Source organism: Narcine bancroftii, chromosome 5, assembly GCF_036971445.1.
Source record: "Narcine bancroftii isolate sNarBan1 chromosome 5, sNarBan1.hap1, whole genome shotgun sequence".
Taxonomy (NCBI): Eukaryota; Metazoa; Chordata; class Chondrichthyes; order Torpediniformes; family Narcinidae; genus Narcine; species Narcine bancroftii.
The window spans coordinates 15,750,450-15,773,625 of NC_091473.1; positions in this window are offsets into that span (position 1 = coordinate 15,750,450).

Below are 23,176 nucleotides of genomic sequence, written 5' to 3' on the forward strand. Positions count from 1 at the left end.
AAAGACCTCTCTGCACTGTGAGTCTTTTTCTTGCACTAATTGGAACCAACAATATTTATTTATCTAAGCTTTTCTATTTATTGTCCCTTTTTTCTGTCTTGGTATATTCTGGTATGTAATGCATACTATTGTATTTGGTGTATCTTTGGTGTAGGTGCAGCAAGTAAGAATGTCAGTGTATCTGTACATTGTACTTCTGTACATGACAATAAGCTTTCATAAGTCATTACTCGATGCTCACATCATTGCATAAGATTCAAGATTCAAGATTCCTTTATTGGATCACGTAGTAGGTGACGGAAATGGTGAAGAATTATATACTGGATGTGGAGGCTGGTGGGTTTGTAGGTGAGGACAAGGAAAATCCTGTCCTTGTAGCGCATGGGGGTGGAGGGGGCCAGGGCAGATGTGCGGATAATGAAGGATTTGTGGGTGTGCACTAAGTTGATGGTAGAAGAGGAAAAGCTACATTGTCTACTGGAATAACTGGGATCTCCCAGTGGCAACCACTTAAATTCCAAACCCCATTTTCACACCGACATGTCTATCCATGGCCACATGCACTGCCACGGACAAATTGGAGGAACAGCTCCTATCTTCCATCTGGACACTCTCCAACCAGTCATCATTAACATCTCCAGTTTCTTTTAGGTCCCTCCCCGCCTCCGTCTCTCTCTCCCCATGATCTCTCCCTATTTTGGTCTGTATTCATTGGAATTTAGAATAATGGGGGTGTGGGTGGGGAACTAATTGAAACACTTCAAATGTTGAAAGCCTTGGACAGAGAAGATATAGAAAGGTTGTTTCACATGGTGGGAGAGGGCACAGCTTCAGGATTGAAGGGCGTCTGCTTAGAACAGAATGTGTGGTTATTTCTTCAGCCAGAGGGTGATAAAACTGTGGAATTTGTTGCCACAGGCGGTTGTGGAGGCCAGGTCATTGGCTGCATTCAAGGCAGAGATTGACAAGTACTGGATTAGTCAGGGCATCAAATGTTATGGGGTAAAGGCCAGGGAATGGGCTGAGTGTGAAAACTGGATCAGCTCATGATTAAATGGCGGACAGAGTCGATGGGCAGAAGAGTCTATTTCTGCTCCTATGGGTTATGGTCTTATCACTCTGACTCCTTTCTTCTAGCTCCCGACCCCCCCTTACCTCTCCATTCAGAGAGATATCCCCTACCCCTATCACCTCAGCTCTTTTCTCCTGCCCTCCCACCAATATCCACCTATGGTCTCTTGCCTGTGAGCCCGCGCTCCTCCCCTGCCCCTCCTCCCATCATTTCTTTCAGGTACCTGCCTGAATTTTGCTCAAACCTTGACCAAGGGCTCAGGCCTGAAATGTTGGTTCTATATCTCTGCCATAAATAACGCTGTGTGACTAGCTGAGTTTCTCCAGCACTTTTGTGTATTAAAGAACAGAGGGAGGACCATATCTGGAAGTGGTATTAAAGAGTCAGTGGTTCTTCTTGGAACAGAGGAGGCTGACAATTCATGCATAGAGTTACTGAGTCACAGGGCGTGGAAACAGGTCCTTCAGCACACTTGCCCATGCCGACCAATATGTCCCACCCACGCTCGTCCCAACTGCCTGTGTTTGGCCCAAATCCCTCAAACCCCGCTCAATCGATGTATCAGCCCAAATGTTTCTTAAGCGTTGCAACAGTGCATATCTCAACCACCTCTTCCAGCAGCCCATTGTATACATTCATCATCCTCTGTGTTAAAATGTTACCCCTCAGGCTCGTGTTAAATCTCCCCCCCCACCTTAAAACCATGTCTTCCAGTTACAAATTCCCCTACTCTGTGAAAAAGACTCTGTCTTCACCCAATCTATTCCTCTCATGATTCCATACACCTCCTGTGCTCTAATTAATAAAGCCCCAGCCTGCTCAATCTCTCCCTATAGCTTAGGCCCCGAGTCCTGGCAACATCCTCATCAATCTTCTCTGCACCCTCTGCAGCTTGGCAACATCTTTCCTGCAGCACGGACACCAAATGGGGCCTCATCAACATCTTATACAACTGCAACGTGATCTGATGAGTTGAGCAAGGTGAAGGAGAGATGGGAATAGCAGGGGTAGGTGAAAGGGGACCTAGTGGGTGGAGTGTGTGGGTAATGGGCAGGTGTAGGTGGGAGAGGGGAAAGAATTTGGCTCTCAGGGGGCTGGGGGAGAGAGGTCCAGAAGTTATGGAGGGGAACATATGGGACAACCTGGATGGATCAGAAGGATTGAGGAAGAAACTGAAATCAGAGAGTTGGTTTCTGCTTCAGATTCCAACTTTTGTGGTCTCTGGTGTTACTGTGTGAGCAGGATCTCATTGTTTATTCTGCTAATTATTTCATTACCAGAGTTACCACTTGTGTGTTCCAGTGAAGGGTTTTAATGAATTTCAGAAGATTAACCCAAGAGCTAAGTGAATACATTTCACACCTAAAGTGGCTGATTAAGTGATAAAATTCCAATATAATTCTAAAGCAGTGATACTAACAGAGAAAGAGATGGGTCAATGGACGAGAGGTGGTCCTAAATGCCAATAAAATGTTAAAAAGTGGAGGGATTCAAGGTTCCTTTTTTGTCAGGTGCTTCACACACAAAGTTTGTTAACTTTTCCTTGCTGTAAAGAGGAACCACAGCCCCGGCGTCTCCACCAACCAGAGGAGGAGAGGTTTAGAGACACCAAGTGTCCGTGGATTTGCCTACTGTATTCCCACAGCCTCTGCAGCCTCATGGCCCCCTGTCTATTCCAGTGGTGACCCAGCGCTCCTGGTTCTGGACCTCTGATATGATCGGGAAGCTGTCAGCACCTGAGGCCTCTCCCGGATCCCCTGCTCGCCACCAGCTCCCTCATGGGTCCGAGTGTTCTTCGGAGGGGGTTTGCTGTCCTCATTGGTTATGTCCTAGACATGACTGTCAGGCTTCAGCAATGCAGTTCTACTTGTCTTGCTGTCTGGGTTCAGGAGGCAGTTAAATGCTGGCCTTGCAGTAATGTGACAGCCCATCAACAACTGAGAAGGAAAATGACATGGAACTTAACATCCAAGTTGGTTTGGTGAACTTGCTGTGAAATTCCTCAAGGGCCTTTACATGTTGGGGCAGTTATGGGGCTGTGTGTGTGTGTGTGTGTGTGTGTGTGTGTGTGTGTGTGTGTGTGTGTGTGTGTGTGTGTGTGTGTGTGTGTGTGTGTGTGTGTGTGTGTGTGTGTGTGTGTGGGAGAGAGAGAGACAGCGCATGTATCTGTCTGTGTGGGCACTGTGTGTGTGTGCAGCGTGTGTATGTGTCCGCACATGCATGTGTGTGTGCAATGTGTGTGTGTCCGTGCATGCATGTGTGTATCTGTATGAGTATGCAAGTGTGTGTGCATGTGCGTGTGTGTATATACACGTGTTCATGTGTGTGTGTGCATGAGCATATGAGTGTGTGTGTGTGTGTGTGTGTGTGTGTGTGTGTGTGTGTGTGTGTGTGTGTGTGTGTGTGTGTGTGGGAGAGAGAGAGACAGCGCATGTATCTGTCTGTGTGGGCACTGTGTGTGTGTGCAGCGTGTGTATGTGTCCGCACATGCATGTGTGTCTGCAATGTGTGTGTGTCCGTGCATGCATGCGTGTATCTGTATGAGTATGCAAGTGTGTGTGCATGTGCGTGTGTGTATATACACGTGTTCATGTGTGTGTGTGCATGAGCATATGAGTGTGTGTGTGTGTGTGTGTGTGTGTGTGTGTGTGTGTGTGAGAGAGAGAGACAGCGCATGTATCTGTCTGTGTGGGCACTGTGTGTGTGTGCAGCGTGTGTATGTGTCCGCACATGCATGTGTGTGTGCAATGTGTGTGTGTCCGTGCATGCATGTGTGTATCTGTATGAGTATGCAAGTGTGTGTGCATGTGCGTGTGTGTATATACACGTGTTCATGTGTGTGTGTGCATGAGCATATGAGTGTGTGTGTGTGTGTGTGTGTGTGTGTGTGTGTGTGTGTGTGTGTGTGTGTGTGTGTGTGTGGGAGAGAGAGAGACAGCGCATGTATCTGTCTGTGTGGGCACTGTGTGTGTGTGCAGCGTGTGTATGTGTCCGCACATGCATGTGTGTGTGCAATGTGTGTGTGTCCGTGCATGCATGTGTGTATCTGTATGAGTATGCAAGTGTGTGTGCATGTGCGTGTGTGTATATACACGTGTTCATGTGTGTGTGTGCATGAGCATATGTGTGTGTGTGTGTGTGTGTGTGTGTGTGTGTGTGTGTGTGTGTGTGTGGGAGAGAGAGAGACAGCGCATGTATCTGTCTGTGTGGGCACTGTGTGTGTGTGCAGCGTGTGTATGTGTCCGCACATGCATGTGTGTGTGCAATGTGTGTGTGTCCGTGCATGCATGTGTGTATCTGTATGAGTATGCAAGTGTGTGTGCATGTGCGTGTGTGTATATACACGTGTTCATGTGTGTGTGTGCATGAGCATATGAGTGTGTGTGTGTGTGTGTGTGTGTGTGTGTGTGTGTGTGTGTGTGTGTGTGTGTGTGTGTTTGAAGGATCAGCATGCACAACCAGTGACAAGTACACTGAAAGCTGTGGCTTGGTAGAGGGAGGATGACTGGCTATGGAGAGAGAGTGTACTCCCACACAGGCTCTACGACAGGCAGACAGACAACGATCTGGGGGCAGCAGGTTCCTGCAGCCAGTAGCGTTCAGAAAGAAAGTCTCCAGACACTGGAGTCAAGTGCCATACACCAATGTGCTGGAGAAACTCAGCAGGTCAGACAGCATCCACAGGAAGTAAAAAGTAATCAATGTTTTGGGCCTGCGCCCTCCATCAGGAACTTCCCTCTCTCCCACTGCTGGGATTAACTTCCCATCGGCAGCACCTCATTTCCCCTGGGTTCCAGCAGCTGATAACTGGTTGCCAGGTTACCCAGGGAACATCCTCAGAACCCAGGCCCTGATTTCCCTACTCTCTGACCTGGGTTTGAGCAGCATTTCAGAGAGACTTCAACCGAGCACTTTCAATCAGGTCTCTGCCCTGCCACATATGCCCCTGGTACTGGCCAGCCTGTCAGCACACACTGGCTGAGATGGTGGGAATAGACTCCATCTCCCAGGGTAAACACACAGAAATGCTGGAGGAACTCAGCAGGTTTCACAGAGTCCTTGGGGGTAAAGATAATGATGTTTCGGGCCTGAGCCCTTCTGAAATGTCAGTAATATATCTTTACCTCCTATGGCAATATAGCATCTACAGACTTTCGTGTTTCACTCCATTTCCCAGATTGCCCTCAACCCACTGCCTGCCTTCCCTGGCATGATAGGCTGCATGAGAAGAGCAAAGGCTCCTGGGAGATGGGTGCTAAGACAATGCACAAGGTTGATCGATTCACTTCTGCATTCATCATTTAATGATTGAACTTGTGAAATTGGATCAGAACATGGGCTTTCTACATTTATTTGCTATATTTGTTGGAGTGAGGTTGTCAATATGTGGGCAGTGGGATAATCATCCCTCTTGTGTTCACACGTTTCCCCTCTCTGGGGTTCTGTGTCACTCTGAACTGCCACTTTGTGCTGGCCCATGTTTTCATTACTCTGTGTCTGTTTCTAGTCTCTGTTGGCCTCGTATCTTCTCCGGTAGGTGTCTATATCATTCATTCAAAAGTTTTTACAATTTGTATGCTGTTAGGGTTAGAGTTAGTGTTGGGGTTATTGGTGGTGTTTCTTGGTAAGCTCGGGTCTGTGTTAGGATGTCCCTGTAATTTGTCATAAGTGTGCTAGCCCATGGAGTATGGGAGATGGATGCTAAGACAATGCACAAGGTTGATCAGTTCACTTCTGTATTCATCATTTAATGATTGAACTTGTGAAATTGGATGAGAACATGGGCTTTCTACATTTATTTGCTATATTTGTTAGAGTGAGGTTGTTCTGGTTGGGGACTGAGGACCAGCATGAGTGCTTCAGGGAAGGGTAGAAAGAATGAAGATAGTAGAGCTTCTCTTCTCTGACTTACATCAGAACGGCAGATGTAGGAGCAGGAGTCACCCCAGCAGGCTGATCTCGCTGTGGACTCAGCTCCACCTATCTGCCTTTTTACCACAACCCTTAATTCCTCAACCAGGCAAAATTCTATCTAACCCTGTCTTAAAGAGGAAGCCTCCACTGCTCCCTTGAGCAGAGAATTCCACAGAGTCACTGCTCTCTGGGAAAAGCTGTTCCTCCTCATCCCCATCTGAAATCTACTCCCCGAATCTTGAGGCCCTCTAGTTCTAGTCTCACCTGCCAGTGGAAGCCACTTTTCTGCCTCAATCTTATCTACCCCTTTCATGATGTTCCATATTTCTATAAAATCCCTTCCTATTTTTCTGAATTCCAGCGAGCTTAGTTCAGCGGGTTCAAACTGGCTGGTCTCCAGAAATGAGGTAAGGAAATCTCTTCCCAGCCATCGGGATAGACTCCATACTTTGAGCTTTAGAGCAGGAACTTGCAACTGTACTTAAAAGGTAAAAGGAGAACCGCACACACCTTATGATCAACTGGAACATAGAACATTCCAGCACAGTACAGGCCCTGCAACACACGATGCTGAGCCGACCCATGAGAACCTTCTCCACAACAATCTAACTCTTCCCTATCTCATGCCCAGAATTTTTCTGACATCCACATGCCTATGACTCTTTAGAATCTCCCTATTGTGCCAGTTTCCACACCAGCACCACCCCTAAGAATGCAATCCAGATACCTACCACTCTTGGTATAAAAACCTTACTTCTTTTTTTTTTTAATTTTTTATTTTTCACACCATAAATCACATTAACCATGGTACACACTTTTTCCTTTTCACACATATACAGTGCCATTTTCTCCCCCCCACCTCCCTCCTCCCATCCCACCCTCCCTACCTCCCCCCTCCCGTCCATTTAAGGTATACAATCTAGGATACATTAAACCAGTCAGACAATGTTGTCATTCAATAAAAATACACCAGAAATTCTACTGAGTCCATTCTTTTCATTTCCTTTTCCTTCCGTTAACTTAGGTAATGATTGTCCCCGGTAGGTTTTCGCTATTGTATTTAATGTAAGGCTCCCATATTTGTTCGAATATTTCAATATTATTTCTTAAACTATATGTTATTTTTTCTAATGGAATACATTTATTAATTTCTATATACCATTGTTGTATTTTCAAATTATCTTCCAATTTCCAGGTTGACATAATACATTTTTTAGCTACGGCTAGAGCTATCTTAACAAATCTTTTTTGTGCATCCTCCAAATCAATTCCAAATTCTTTATTTTTTATGTTACTTAGGAGGAAGATCTCTGGATTCTTTGGTATATTGTTTTCTGTTATTTTATTTAACATCTGATTTAGATCTTCCCAAAATTTTTTTACTTTCTCACATGTCCAGATTGCATGAATTGTTGTTCCCATTTCTTTTTTACATCGAAAACATCTATCAGATACTGTTGGGTCCCATTTATTTAACTTTTGAGGTGTAATGTATAGCCTGTGTATCCAGTTATATTGTATCATACGTAACCTCGTATTTATTGGATTTCTCATCGTTCTGGAGCATAACTTCTCCCATGTTTCCTTTTTTATCTTTATATTTAAATCTTGTTCCCATTTTTGTTTAGTTTTACCATTTGTTTCCTCATTCTCCTTTTCTTGCAGTTTAATATACATATTTGTTATAAATCTTTTGATTAACATTGTATCTGTAATCACATATTCAAGGTTACTTCCCTCTGGCAAACTCAAACTGCTTCCTAATTTATCCTTCAAGTAGGATCTCAATTGGTAATATGCCAGCGCTGTATCTCCAGTTATATTGTACTTATCTTTCATTTGTTCAAAGGATAAGAATCTATTTCCTGAAAAACAATTTTCTATTCTTTTAATCCTTTTTTTTCCCATTCTCTAAAGGAAAGGTTATCTATTGTAAAAGGGAGTAACTTGTTTTGCGTCAATATTAGTTTTGGTAATTGATAATTTGTTTTATTTCTTTCCACATGAATCTTCTTCCAAATATTGAGGAGATGATGTAATACTGGAGAACTTCTATGTTGTACCAATTTTTCATCCCATTTATATAATATATGTTCAGGTATCTTTTCCCCTATTTTATCTAATTCTAATCTCGTCCAATCTGGCTTTTCCCTTGTTTGATAAAAATCTGATAGGTATCTTAATTGTGCGGCTCTATAATAATTTTTAAAGTTTGGCAGTTGTAAGCCTCCTTGTTTATACCATTCTGTTAATTTATTTAGTGCTATCCTCGGTTTCCCCCCTCTCCATAAAAATTTCCTTATTATTTTCTTTAACTCCTTGAAGAATTTCTCTATCAGTTGTATTGGCAATGCCTGAAATAAGTATAATATCCTTGGAAAAATGTTCATTTTAATACAGTTTATCCTTCCTATTAGTGTTAGTGGTAAATCTTTCCAATGCTCTAAATCGTCCTGTAATTTTTTCATTAGTGGATAATAATTGAGTTTATATAGTTGGCCGAGATTTTTGTTTATTTGTACACCTAGGTATCTTATTGCTTGCATTTGCCATCTAAATGGTGATTCCTTCTTAAATTTTGAGAAATCCGCATTATTCATAGGCATTGCTTCACTTTTATTTACGTTTATCTTGTAACCCGACACTTCTCCATATTCCTTCAATTTCTTATATAATTCTTTTATTGATAGTTCTGGTGTTACACTATAACATCATCCGCAAATAAACTGATTTTATATTCCTTGTCTTTTATTTTTATTCCTTTTATATTATTATCTGTTCTTATCAATTCTGCTAGTGGTTCTATAGCTAACGCAAACAATAAAGGTGATAGTGGGCATCCCTGCCGTGTTGACCTGCTTAAGTTAAATTGCTTTGATACATATCCATTTACTGTCACTTTCGCTAATGGTCCCTTATATAATGCTTTAATCCAATTAATATACTTCTCCGGTAAACTGAATTTTTGCAATACTTTGAACAAATAATTCCATTCTACTCTGTCAAAGGCCTTCTCTGCGTCTAAAGCAACTGCTACTGTTGGTGCTTTATTCCCTTCTACTGCATGAATTAAGTTAATAAATTTACAAATATTGTCTGTTGTGCGTCTTTTTTTGATAAATCCAGTTTGGTCTAGATTTACCATTTTCGGTACATACTCTGCTAATCTGTTTGCTAATAATTTAGCTATTATCTTATAATCTGTGTTAAGTAAAGATATTGGTCTATATGACGCTGGTGTGAGTGGATCTTTCCCTTGCTTTAGTATTACTGTAATTATTGCTGTTTTACATGAATCTGGTAAGCTTTGCGTTTTATCAATCTGGTTGATTACTTCCAGGAGGGGCGGATGAAATAAATCTTTAAATGTTTTATAGAATTCTATTGGGAGTCCATCCTCTCCTGGTGTCTTATTATTTGGTAATTTTTTTATTATCTCTTGTATTTCTACTATTCCAAATGGCTCTGTTAATTTATTTTGTTCCTCTATTTGTAGTTTTGGTAGTTCAATTTTAGTTAGAAATTCATCTATTTTCCCTTCTTTCCCTTCGTTTTCAGTTTGGTATAATTGTTCATAGAATTCTCTAAAGTTTTCCTTAATTAGTTTGGATTATATGTAATTTGTTTGTCTTTTTTCCTTGATGCCAATACCATTTTCTTAGCTTGTTCTGTCTTAAACTGCCATGCTAGGATTTTGTGCGTTTTTTCACCTAGTTCATAATATTTCTGTTTTGTCTTCATTATATTTTTCTCCACATTATATGTTTGTAGTGTTTCATATTTTATTTTTTTATCCGCCAATTCTCTTCTTTTAGTAATATCTTCCTTCATTACTAATTCTTTTTCTATATTTACTATTTCCCTTTCCAACTGCTCTGTTTCCTGATTATAGTCCTTCTTCATCTTGGTTACATAACTTATTATTTGCCCTCTAATGAATGCTTTCATTACATCCCATAGTATAAACTTATCTTCCACTGATTCCGTATTTATTTCAAAATACATTTTAATTTGTTTTTCAATAAATCTCTAAAATGCTGCCTTTTAAGTAACATGGGGTTTAATCTCCATCTATACATTCTTGGAGGGATGTCCTCTAACTTTACTGTCAATATTAAGGGTGAATGGTCCGATAGTATTCTAGCTTTATATTCTGTTTGTTTTTACTCTATCTTGCATACGAGCTGATAACAGAAATAGGTCTATTCTTGAGTATGTTTTATGTCTAGCCGAATAATATGAATATTCCTTTTTCTTTGGGTGTTGTTTCCTCCATATATCCAAAAGTTGCATTTCTTTCATCGATTTAATTATAAATTTAGTTATTTTGTTCTTTCTGTTAATTTTTTTCCCAGTTTTGTCCATATTTGAATCCAAATTCAGGTTGAAATCCCCTCCTATTAATATGTTCCCTTGCATATCTGCTATCTTCAAAAAGATATCTTGCATAAACTTTTGATCTTCTTTGTTAGGTGAATATACATTGAGTAGATTCCAAAACTCCGAATATATCTGACATTTTATCATTACATATCTCCCTGCTGGATGTATTATTTCCTTTTCTATTTTAAATGGCACATTTTTACTAATTAATATAGCTAATCCTCTTGCTTTTGAATTATACGATGCTGCTGTTACGTGTCCTACCCAATCTCTCTTTAATTTCTTATGCTCCAATTCAGTTAAATGTGTTTCTTGCACAAATGCTATATCAATTTTTTCTTTTTTCAGTAAATTTAGCAGTTTCTTCCTTTTAATTTGGTTATGTATTCCATTAATATTTAAAGTCATATAGTTCAACGTAGCCATTTTATACTTTGTTTATCTTCCCTTTCCATTTCTCCATCATTACCTTTCCTTCTTATCCATTTCTGTTTTCTTGTTTTGAATCCTTTATAAGACAACATTCCTAAAACATCAAACATTTTCCTTATTCTCCTATTTAAAACTTCTTTAGCCCCAATCCCCCCTTCCCCTCCTGAGTTGTCCTTTATCCCTTGTCGGACAACCACATCTCCCCTCTCCATTTGGATTTGCGAATTCACTTGCAAGCGTCAGCTGATTTTGCAGTGACCGTAACACCCCCCCACCCAGCCCCCCCAGAAAAGATTTCACTTTTCATATGTGACAAAGGTCACTCTTTTAATTCCCTCCTTATTCCCTCTATTCCTTTTCCTTCCCTTATTAATTCTTGTCTATACTATCTATATTTTCCTCTAAATACAGATACATTCATGTATGCACATTATACATATACACACATATACCTCTTTACCCACATACATATAAATCGTGGTAATTTTTACTCTTACATGTCTTTTTCTCTCTGTTTGTTTTGTAGTCGTTCTGCAAATTTCCTTGCTTCCTCTGGATCCGAGAATAGTTTTTTTTTCCATAAGATAGTTTTCGATGTTTTGAACTCCTTCCTCCTCTTCAGGAGTCCAAAACTTATGTCTTTTTAGTTTGCAGTCTTTTGTACTCTCGTTACACGTCTTCATCTCTCAGTCTATTTTGTAATTGTTCTGCAAATTTTCGTGCTTCCTCTGGATCCGACAATAGTCTGTTTTGTTGTCCTGGAATAAATATTTTCAATACCGCTGGATGCTTTAGTATAAATTTATACCCTTTCTTCCATAAAATCGCCTTTGCTGTATTGAACTCCTTTCTCTTCTTCAGGAGTTCAAAACTTATATCTGGATAAATGAAGATTTTTTGCCCTTTGTACTCCAGTGGCTTATTGTCCTCTCTTACTTTTTCCATTGTTTTCTCCAGTACCTTTTCTCTTGTAGTATATCTTAGGAATTTTACTAAAACAGATCTTGGCTTTTGTTGTGATTGTGGTTTAAAGGCCAATGCTCTATGTGCCCTTTCTATTTCCAATTCTTGCTGTAGTTCTGGACATCCTAGGATCCTAGGGATTCAATCTTTTATAAACTCATATTCTTGCCTTCTTCATCTTCCTTAAGGCCCACTATCTTTATGTTATTTCTTCTGTTATAATTTCCCATTATATCTATTTTCTGAGCTAACAGTTCTTGTGTCTCTTTAACTTTTTTATTAGATTCCTCTAATTTCTTTTTTAAGTCCTCTACCTCCATTTCTACTGCTGCTTCTCGTTCTTGCACCTTGTCCGTTCTTTTTCCCATTTCTGATAAGGTCATATCTATTTTATTCATTTTCTCTTCTGTATTGTTTATTCTTCTTCTTAAATCATTAAATTCTTGCGCTTGCCATTCTTTAAATGATTCCATGTATTCTTTAATAAGAGAAAGTATATCCTTTATCTTGCCTTTCCCTTCTTCTTCTATTTCACTGTACTCTTCCTCTTCCTCTTCTTCTTCCTCTGGGTTGGCCATCTGTTGTTTCTTTGTTGCCCTTTTCTTCTCTTCTTTCTTGTTTTTGTTGTCTTCTATGTTCTCCTCTTGCTGCAGGTGTTCTGCAGCTGTCGTTGCCAGCTGTGGAGATCGACTCCCCAGCTGGTCACCCCTCCCGTCGATGTGTTTTTTTTCATGCGCGGTTGCGCACTTTTACTCGGCTCAGCGAGCCATTTTTGTAGTCCATATTCTACCGACCTGAGGGAGCGGGTTTCTCTCTCCACCGCAGGCCTCTTCGAACAGGTAAAGCCTTTTCCTTCATCTTCCGTTGTCTTCTCTTCCTCTCTTCTTACCGTTGGTTTCGACTTTTCTTTTTTCGTCGCCATCTTCTTTCCACCTTTATATTCACTTTACTTTGATTTTTATTTTTGTGCCTTTGTGTTTTGCTTTGTTTTTTCTAACTTTTCTGGAGAGGGCTGGAGTTCACCGTCCGGCCACTACTCCATCACGTGACTCCTCCCCATAAAAACCTTACTTCTGATGTCTCCCCTAATCTTCCTCCACCCCCTTAAACAGATGTCCATTTGCCATTGTTGCCCCAGGAAAAGGTTCCTGGCTGTCCACCCGATCTAATCCACTCATAATCTTATACATCTATTATTCCACAAGATCATCTAAAAGCATTGCAGTTTTGTGTTGGAATAACTAAAAATGGTAATATATGAACTTCTGCATCAAACAGTATTATCGCACTAATTGATTCATTGAAAACTCTTATAAATTGAAAAGTGGTTCCAGATCAAGTACCCAGTTACATGTACCACTCCATCAACTACATTCAGGTTTTGCTGCCACCTGCCAATGTTGCAGGGAAGATACTCTTGTTAGGTGTTCAGATTTCTGCCCAAACTCCTGCCATATAGAGAGGGAACATGCCAACAGAGTCAAATGATATCCAGTAACTTCAATCAAAGCCTTTAGTTTTCCCTCATAATCTCAGCCCAACCAGATCAGGGCTCAGAATCTTTTACCTTTCTCTCCCTTTGTCTGGCACTTTCCCACCGACTGCCTTGTTGTTTTGCGAGCAGTCCAGTGGACATCTTGTGCATGGTGCAGCAAATAAAGCACAGCATAGAAGTGCAAAAGTATAGAGCCATGGGGAGAAAAGTTGCATAATTTGGAGGAACAACATCTTATATTCTGCCTCAGCAATTTCCAACCAGACGGCATCAAAATTGACTTCTTCCATTTCTGGTAACCCCACCTTCCCCAGTCTCTCTCTTTCCCTCATCCCAAGCTTTAGAGATGGTTAGAGAAGATGTTCCAGGATGCTGCCTGGATTGGAGAACATGTCTTATGAAGCAGGGTTGACAGAACTGGGGCTTTTCTCTTTGGAGCAACGAAGGCTGAGCAGTGACTTAATGGAAGTCTACAAGGATATGACGGGCATTGATAAGGTGGACAGCCAGCATCTTTTCCCTAAGGTGACAACAGCAGGTACCATGGGACATCTGTTTAAGGTGAGTGGAGGAAAGTTTAAGGTGGACATCAGAGGTACCAGTAAGTGTTTTGCTCAGAGTGGTGGATGCCTGGAATGTATTGATGTGGGTGGAGGTGGAGGCTGGTACAATAGGAACATTTAAAACACTCTTAGATAGGCATATGAATGAAAGAAAAATAGAGGGTTATATGAGTGAAGTAGGGAAGGGTTAGATTGATGTGAAGTTTGGTTACACAGGTTGGCACAACATCATGAGCTGAAGGGCCTGTGCTATGCTGATGTGTTCCATGTTCTATCCCTCTGTCTCTCTTCCTCCTGCTCCCCAACCCCTTCCCTTCCTTCTCCTATCAGACAGCAACCCTTCTTGGCCCTCTGTCCTCTCCCCATCACTTCTCAGCTTCTTTCTCTCTCACTTGGATCCACATAATGCCTCTTATCTGTTCGCCTGTGCTCCGCCCTCTCCCCACCTTTGTATTTGGGCGTCAGCCTAACGAAGGCTTCATAAATGTCGACTGCCTTTTACTTCTAGTGGCTGCTGCGTGACTGGCTGAGTTTCTCCAGCACTGCTCTGCACTGCACTGGACCCCAGCAACTGCTTAACTCCATACAGACCTTAGTTCCAATCAATAGCAGAACTAGTTTCCTCTCGCCACACTTTCAGTCATTGTTCTTTCTTATCAGTCGTGTGTGCTTTTGATGCTGTTCAGCACAATACTGTGCAGGTGTGGTTAACACCTTGAGTGATTTTGGGGTAGTTTTCAATTTCTGGACAGAATAGAATTTATGCCTGCCTGTAAAACTGGAACCTGTTTGTTAGCTTGTGAGAGTCTTAATGCTTTTATATTTCATTCTCATCAGATTAATAGAAGGTATTCATGTAATTCTCATGTTGCATTCTCAAAGTTTATCCACCTGAAAGATTACATCCCTCCACTGTTCCTGCCTGACCAATTGACTGATTCCTGTGGCTGCTGCGTGACCTGCTGAGTTTCTCAGGCACTTTAATGTATTGCATTGGACCCCAGAGTCTGCAGACTTTCCTGTTGACCTGAGAGTTTCCAATGTGGTGTTTTACATTGAACCTGTGGCATCCTCAAAACTTTGCTCTGTTTGCTGTGATTTTCTTCTTGAACTTTTAGCACTTTGAACATTTTAACCTTTCATTTGAACCATTTTTCCTCCCAAAATTTGGGTTATTATTGCAGCCCCAAATTAAATGGTGCGCACTGCTAAAAAAAGAGAAAATTGAACTCAAAAAGTATTGCTTTCATCTTAAATGAGACAAAAGGTGCAAGAGTTGTCTCAGGAGTGGCTTACTATAACTTACACTGGATCCACCGAGTCACGTGATTCCCTGCCACACAATGGATCCACTACGTTGTGTGATGCCCTGACGCACACTGGATCCACTGCATCACGTGATGCCCTGCCATGCACTGGATCCACTGCATCACATGAGTCCCTGGCCTTCCACTCACTGGATTTACTGCATCATGGGATGCCTTGCCCTGCCACACACTGGATCCACTGCGTCATGTGATGCCTTGCCCTGCTACACACTGGATTCACTGCATCACGTGAGTCCATGGCCTTCCAAGTACTGGATCTACTGCATCATGGGATGCCTTGCCCTGTCACACACTGAATTCACTGCATTGTTTGGATTTTCACACACCTGGAATGGTTATTTTATGCACTTTGTGTGATTCCTCCATTGCTGCCATTTTCACCCACAACTATGAGACCCAATTGCAGGACCAGACACAGGTATCGTTGGAACCCCGACAAATGTTCTGAAGGCTTTATTTTCCTGAAGTGATAAAGAAAGATGCATGTTTGCACAACACTGATCATAAAACCTATCTGCATTGCACAGACACCCTGTTACAAACAGGAGACAGAGATAAATTTCAGGAATGGAGAGCATCTCTTTCATTTTAAAACAATGAAGCAGTCTCAGGTGACGATGCACATAGTACATAGAACACAGAACACTGCACCAGAGTACAGGCCTGACATCCCACAATGTTGTGCCGACTGCTAACCTACTCAATAAACAACCTTCCCTACCTCACATCCATGTGCCTGTCTAATTTTAAAAGTGCTTATTATACCAGCCTCCACTGATCTTAAACAGATGTCCTTTGGTGTTTGGTACTCTTGCCCAGGGAAAATGGTTCTGGCTGTCCACCCTATCTTTGCCTTTCATAATCTTGTAGTTCTCTCTCATCCTTGTTTACTCCAAAGAGAAAAACTCTAACTCTGCTAACCTTTCCTCATACGACACATTCTCCAATCCAGGCAACATTCAGGTAAATCTCCTCTGCACCCTCTCCAATAGCTTCCACATCCTTCCTGTAATGATAACCATATAAACCATATAACCACTTACAGCACAGAACAGGCCAGTTCGGCCCTACTAGTCCATGCCGTAGCAAATCCCCACCCTCCTAGTTCCACTGACCAGCACCCGGTCCATATCCCTCTAGTCCCCTCCTATCCATGTAATGATCCAGTCTTTCCTTAAATGTAACCAATGATCCCGCCTCGACCACGTCTGCCGGAAGCTCATTCCACATCCCCACCACCCTCTGCGTAAAGAAATTTCCCCTCATGTTCCCCTTATAATTTTCCCCCTTCAATCTTAAACCATGTCCTCTAGTTTGAATCTCCCCTTTCTTAATTGAAAAAGCCTATCCACATTTACTCTGTCTGTCCCTTCTAAAATCTTAAACATCTCTATCAAGTCTCCTCTCAATCTTCTACGCTCCAGAGAAAAAAGCCCCAGTCTGCACAACCTTTCCCTGTAACTCAGACCCTGAAATCCTGTCAACATTCTTGTGAACCTTCTCTGCACTCTCTCTATTTTGTTTATATCTTTCCTATAATTTGGTGACCAAAACTGTACACAGTACTCCAAATTTGGCCTCACCAATGCCTTGTACAATTTCATCATAACCTCCCTACTCTTGAATTCAATACTCCGATTTATGAAGGCCAACATTCCAAATGCCTTCTTCAACACACCATCTACCTGAGTATCAGCCTTGAGGGTACTATTTACCATAACTCCTAAATCCCTTTGTTGCTCTGCACTCCTCAATTGTCTACCATTCAATGTATATGACCTATTTAAATTTGCCTTTCCAAAATGTAGCACCTCACATTTATCTGTATTAAATTCCATCAGCCATTTCTCAGCCCACACCTCCAGCCTTCCTAAATCACCTTTTAATCTACGGTAATCTACCTCACTGTCCACAGCACCACCAATCTTTGTGTCATCCGCAAACTTGCTTATCCAATTCTCCACCCCTACTTCCAGATCGTTAATATATATAACAAATAATAGTGGACCCAGGACCGAACCCTGAAGAACTCCACTAGTCACCGGCCTCCAATTGGACAAACAATTTTCTACCACTATTCTCTGACACCTCCCATCCAACCACTGCTGAATCCATTTCACTACCTCTTTATTTATACCTAATGCCTCCACCTTTTTTCCTAACCTCCTGTGGGGAACTTTGTCAAAAGCTTTACTAAAGTCCAAATAGACAACATCCACAGCTTTCCCTTCATCAACCTTTTTTGTAACCCCCTCAAAGAACTCAATCAGGTTTGTCAAGCATGATCTACCCCTGACAAAACCATGCTGATTACTCCCTATCAATCCCTGTACCTCCAAAAATTTGTAAATACTATCCCTCAGAACATTTTCCATCAACTTGCCCACCACAGACGTCAGACTTACAGGCCTATAATTCCCAGGTTTGCATTTGGACCCTTTCTTAAACAGAGGAACCACATGCGCCACCCTCCAATCCTTTGGTACCACCCCCGTGGCCAGTGACATTCTAAATATTTCTGTTAATGGCCCCACTAACTGTCCACTAGCCTCCCTGAGTGTCCTAGGGAATATTTTGTCCGGTCCAGGAGATTTATCCACCTTTATCTTTTTTAACACAGCCATCACTACCTCCTCGGTTATCCTTGTATGCTTCATGACCTCCCCACTATTTTTCTTTACTTCAACTGGTTCAACATTTTTTTCCCTAGTGAATACCGAGGCAAAGAAATCATTCAAAATTTCCCCCATTTCCTCAGACTTCTCACTCAGCATACCCTCGCTATCTACAAGGGGTCCAATTTTATCTCTCACTAATCTTTTACTTTTAATGTACTTATAGAAACCCTTTGGATTTATTTTTACTCTGCCTGCCAAAGCCTCTTCATGCCTTTTTTTGGCCTTTCTAATTTCTTTCTTAAGATTCCTTCTACACTCCTTTTAGTCCTCCTTCAACTTCTCAGCTCCCTGCTCTTTATACCTCTTGTACACCTCCCTTTTTCTCCTAACCAAATTTCAAATATTCCTCGAAAACCAAGCCTCCCTATGACTTCCAGCCTTTCCTTTGATCCTCACTGGGACATAACTACTCTGTACCCTCAAAATTTATTTTTTGAATATCCTCCATTTTTCATTAACATCCTTACCTGAAAATATCCCGTCCCACTCAATAGTCCCCAAATCCCTTCTTATTCCTTTGAAATTTGCTCTTTTCCAATCCAGAACCTCAACTTTAGGCCTCTCCTTGCTCTTCCCTAAAACTAACGGAATTATGATCACTAGACCCAATTGGTTCTTCAACATTAATGTCCGCTACCTGACCTAGCTCGTTCCCTAACAAGAACTGCAACAAGAACTGGACACAACATTCCAAGTGTGGTCCAACCAGAGTTTTGTAGAGCTGCAACATTATCTCACAACTCTTGAACTCAATCTCCCGACTAATGAAGGCCAGCATACCATAAACCTTTTAAACCTGCCTGAATACAAAGCCTCCTCTTGTGATCAGGTTATTTTGTGTGGAAGAGACCACTGGGATGTTCAGCTCCTGCTCTCTATGGAGATTACATCGGATCTGACATTGACAATCCTGGGAAGTGTCATTCACATCATTTTAATTTCCACAGTGGTGAGGGCAGGGATATCACAAAGGGGAATTTGGGATCAAACGAGTTTGGATTGAGTAGAATCCTTCCCTACAATCATCCACATAAAAGAGAAAGTCAAAGAGAAGTTACCCCAGGTGACCCCTTCATCACTGACCCTACACCCCCTGCCCCAATACCCCTGACAGACATAGGAACATAAGAAGTAGGAGTAGAAGTCGGCCATCTGGCCCATTAAGTCTGCTTCACTATTCAGCAGGATGATTGCTGATAAGGTCGTGGACTCAATAAATACATTCAATGGGGCAGCCTCTACTACTTCCTTGGACAGAGAATTCCACAGATTCACTGCTCTCTGAGAAAAACAGTTCTTCCTCACCTTCTGGTGCACAGTAAATAACTCGAGAGGCTGAGACTGAGTCCCTGATCTACAGGCTTTTATTCACAATGGACAGGGACCTCATATTGTGCTGTGACCAGGGCTTTCTGGGGAAGGGTCAGGGTGGTGGAGGCTTTATTCACGGTCAAAAGAGGGAGGGGCCACAGGTATAGTCACAGGATGGGGTGGAGCCAGGTAATAAGGAATACAATACAGTTCAGCAGTTCACCACACCTTCGTCCTAAATCTACTCCTCGAACCTTGAGGCTCTATACCTTAACAGGGGAAACAACTTTCCTGCCTCAATCTTATCTATCCCTTTCGTAATTTATATTTTATGTCCCCTCTCAATTTTCTAAATTCCAGTGAGTGTAGTCCCAGGTGACTCAGTCTCTCCTCACAGGCTAACCCCCTCATCTCTGGAATCAACCTGGTGAACCTCCTTCACATGACCTGAAAAGCCAGTGTATCCTTTCTTAAGTAAGGAGACCAAAACTGCACACAAATGACTAGGTGCGACCTCATCAGTACCCGGTTCAGTTGCAGCAGAACTTTCATGCACTTTATTCATCCCTCTAGCAATGAAAACCAAGATCCCTGACCCTGCATGCCTGCCTCTATGCTCCTGACCATACACTGTTAAGCTTATATCACTGACCCTACACCCTGAACCTGAACCTCAGACCCTACACCACTGACAGCACACAACCTGAAGTTGAGAGGAAAAATACATCAGCTATGATTCAAAAGGTGGAATAGACTATGGGATGAATGACCTAATTCTGCTCTTACATCTTATGGCCTTCTGGACAAGCATTGAGGGGAAATGGGTGCATTTGTTGTATTTATTTTAACACAAGGGAAAGAGGACGTGCTTAGAATATGGATAGGTACAGTACAAAGGGATGTTACAGCCATAACGGAGCCATGGTTGAAAGCATACCAGGTCTGGGAGTCTAATGTTCTGAGATACCATAGTTACAGGTGTGATCAGAATGGTGGGCAAAGAGGTGGAGGGAAGGTGGCGGGGGTTGTAATATTAGTCAAGAAAGATATTGTTGTAGTGTTTAGAGAAGATACTGTGGGAGAAGTATCGTGTGAAACAGTGTAGATGGAAATAAAGAACGAAAAAGGAGTAGTTACCTTGATGTGGGTATATACTACAGACCATAAAACAGTCACTGGGAGCTAGAGGATTAAATGTATAAAAAGATATTGGAGCATCACTATTCATTATTATTAATTTTGGTTCCCATTTATAAATGAACTTTTCTGATATACTTTTTCCAATTTTATTTAATTCAATTTCCACCCAAGATGGTTTTGTTTTTGCAAACAAAGAAACAATAAATCTTAATTGTGCTGCTCTATAATAATTCTTGAAATTAGGCTGCTGTAATCCTCCTAGTTCATATTTCCATGTTAATTTTTCTAATGATTTTCTTCCCATTTTTCTTTTCCAAAGAAATTTCTTAACTTGTTTATTTAAATCCTGAAATAATTTTGAGATATAGAGATAGGTAAAGTCAGAAATAAATATTGAATTCTAGGAAAAATATTCATTTTAATACAATTAGCTCTTCCAATTAAGGTAATAGGCAATTTCACCCATTTTTAAAAATCTTTATCTATCTTCTTAAATAATGGAATATAATTTAATTAATATGAATTTTTCAAATTACGGATACATGATCCTTTATCTGGAACCCTTGCGGAGACAGTGTGTTCTGAATTTTGGATTTTTCCAGATTTTGGAAAGCCCACCCGAATTGTGCTGCCGTGTCCACTCCCACCCCCTTCCAGTCACCCAGCCATCTCCCCCAACTGCAGTCCCTCGGCCACTTCCCACAACCACTGGTCCCTCGGCCACCTGGCAGTTTCCCACGACTGCCGGTCCCTCGGCTGTCTCTCTGACCACGGTCCCTCGGCCGCCCAGATGTCTCCCCCGACCTCAGTCCCTCGGCCACCTGGCTGCCTCCCCAAACTGCCGGTCCCCACTTGCCAGATTTTGGAGCTTTCCGGATTTTAGATGTCCGGATAAAGGATTGTGTACCTGTATATCAATACGCATGCCTAAGTAGTTAAACTTATCTGTCCGCTTAAATTGAATTTCTTTTTGACATTGTGAATAGACTCCTTGTGCCAATTCCATTACTTCATTTTTTTATTTTATATCTTGAAACTTCTCCAGACTCTAACAACTGCTTATAAAGTCTAAGTAATGACAATTGTGGTTGAGTTAAATACAGGAACACATTATCAGCAAATAAACTGATTTTAATTAACTGATTTTATGTTCAATCTGATTTATTACAAATTCTTTCAACTGCTGATCAATGCAAATCTTTTGTGCAATTGGTTATATAACCAGAGCAAACAAAGCTGGAAATAAAGGATTTTCATGTCTACTCAATGCGGTTAAGTTAAAAGATTGAGACATCTGTAATTTGTTATTACTTTGGATTTAGGATTTTTATATAAAGCTTTAATGCAATCTATAAAATTCAGAACTAAACTAAATTTACTCAAGACCTGAAATAAAAAAATCCCATTCTAACCCATCAAAAGCCTTTTCTGCATCTAAAGCCACTACTATACTCAAATCATTTTTCTTCTGTGCTAAGTGAATTATACTTAGTAACTTTACTATATTCTCCGAAGTTTGTCTATTTTTAACCAAACCTGTCTGATCCATATTTATTAATTCAGGAAGATAATCATTAATCTTATTCACTAATACTTTTACTATAATTTTACAGTCAACATTTAATAAAGATACAAGTCTATATGAAGCTGATTTTAATGGATCTATATCTTTTTAGGAATAACTGTAATTATCACTGTTGAAAAAGTTTCTGGAAGATAATGCAATTTAAAAGCTTGTTCTATTTCCTTCATAAGTAGAGGAATCAATAAATCTTTAAATTCTTTGTAAAATTCAACTTGAAACCCATCCTCTCCTGCAGATGTATTATTTCTTGTGGTTTAAATGTCACTTCAATGGATGTTGAGGATGGAGTGGAGACAACGCTGGTGGAAGCGTTCTAGGAGCCATAGGTGGTGCCGGTAGAGGACCCATGATTCGGAGCCGAACAGGAGTGTGGGTATGACAACGGCTCTGTATACGCTTATCTTTGTGAGGTTTTTCAGTCGGGCAGCAACCTCCTTTGAAGAAGACCGCAGAGCCCACCTCACTGACAAAAGGCAAAGGAGGAAAAACCCAACACCCAACCACAACCAACCAATTTTCCCCTGCAACCGCTGCAACCGTGTCAGCCTGTCCCGCATCGGACTTGTCAGCCACAAACGAGCCTGCAGCTGACGTGGACTTTTTACCCCCTCCATAAATCTTCGTCCGCGAAGCCAAGCCAAAGAAGAAAGAAAAGAAATGTCACTTCACTGTTATTCTGTTGAATTGCATCAATTGTTATAGAGGTCCGTTCTGCATTTAATTGCCAAAATAAAACTTTATGGGATTGTACTCCTTGTTCATAATATTTCTATTTAGACCATAATATAATTTTCTCTGTTCTATATGTTAGCATTGTATTATATTGTAATTTCTTTTTCCAACACTGTTATTTCTTTTTTCTAATTTATCTATATCCTTCATATATTTCTTTTTAAGTTTTGAAGTATAACATAATTTGTCCTCATAAATAAGCTTTAAACGAATCCCAGATAATAAACATCTTCTGTTGAATGTAAATTTGTATCACAAAATAATTCTATGTGTTAACTTATAAAAGAACAAAAACCCTTTTCAATAATAAAGAATTTCTTTGGCTTGGCTTCGCGGACAAAGATTTATGGAGGGGTAATGTCCACGTCAGCTGCAGGCTCGTTTGTGGCTGAAAAGTCCGATGCAGGACAGGTAGACACGGTTGCAGCGGTTGCAAGGGAAAATTGGTTGGTTGGGGTTGGGTGTTGGGTTTTTCCTCCTTTGTCTTTTGTCAGTGAGGTGGGCTCTGCATTCTTCTTCAAAGGAGGTTGCTGCCCGCCAAACTGTGAGGCGCCAAGATGCACGGTTTGAGGCGATATCA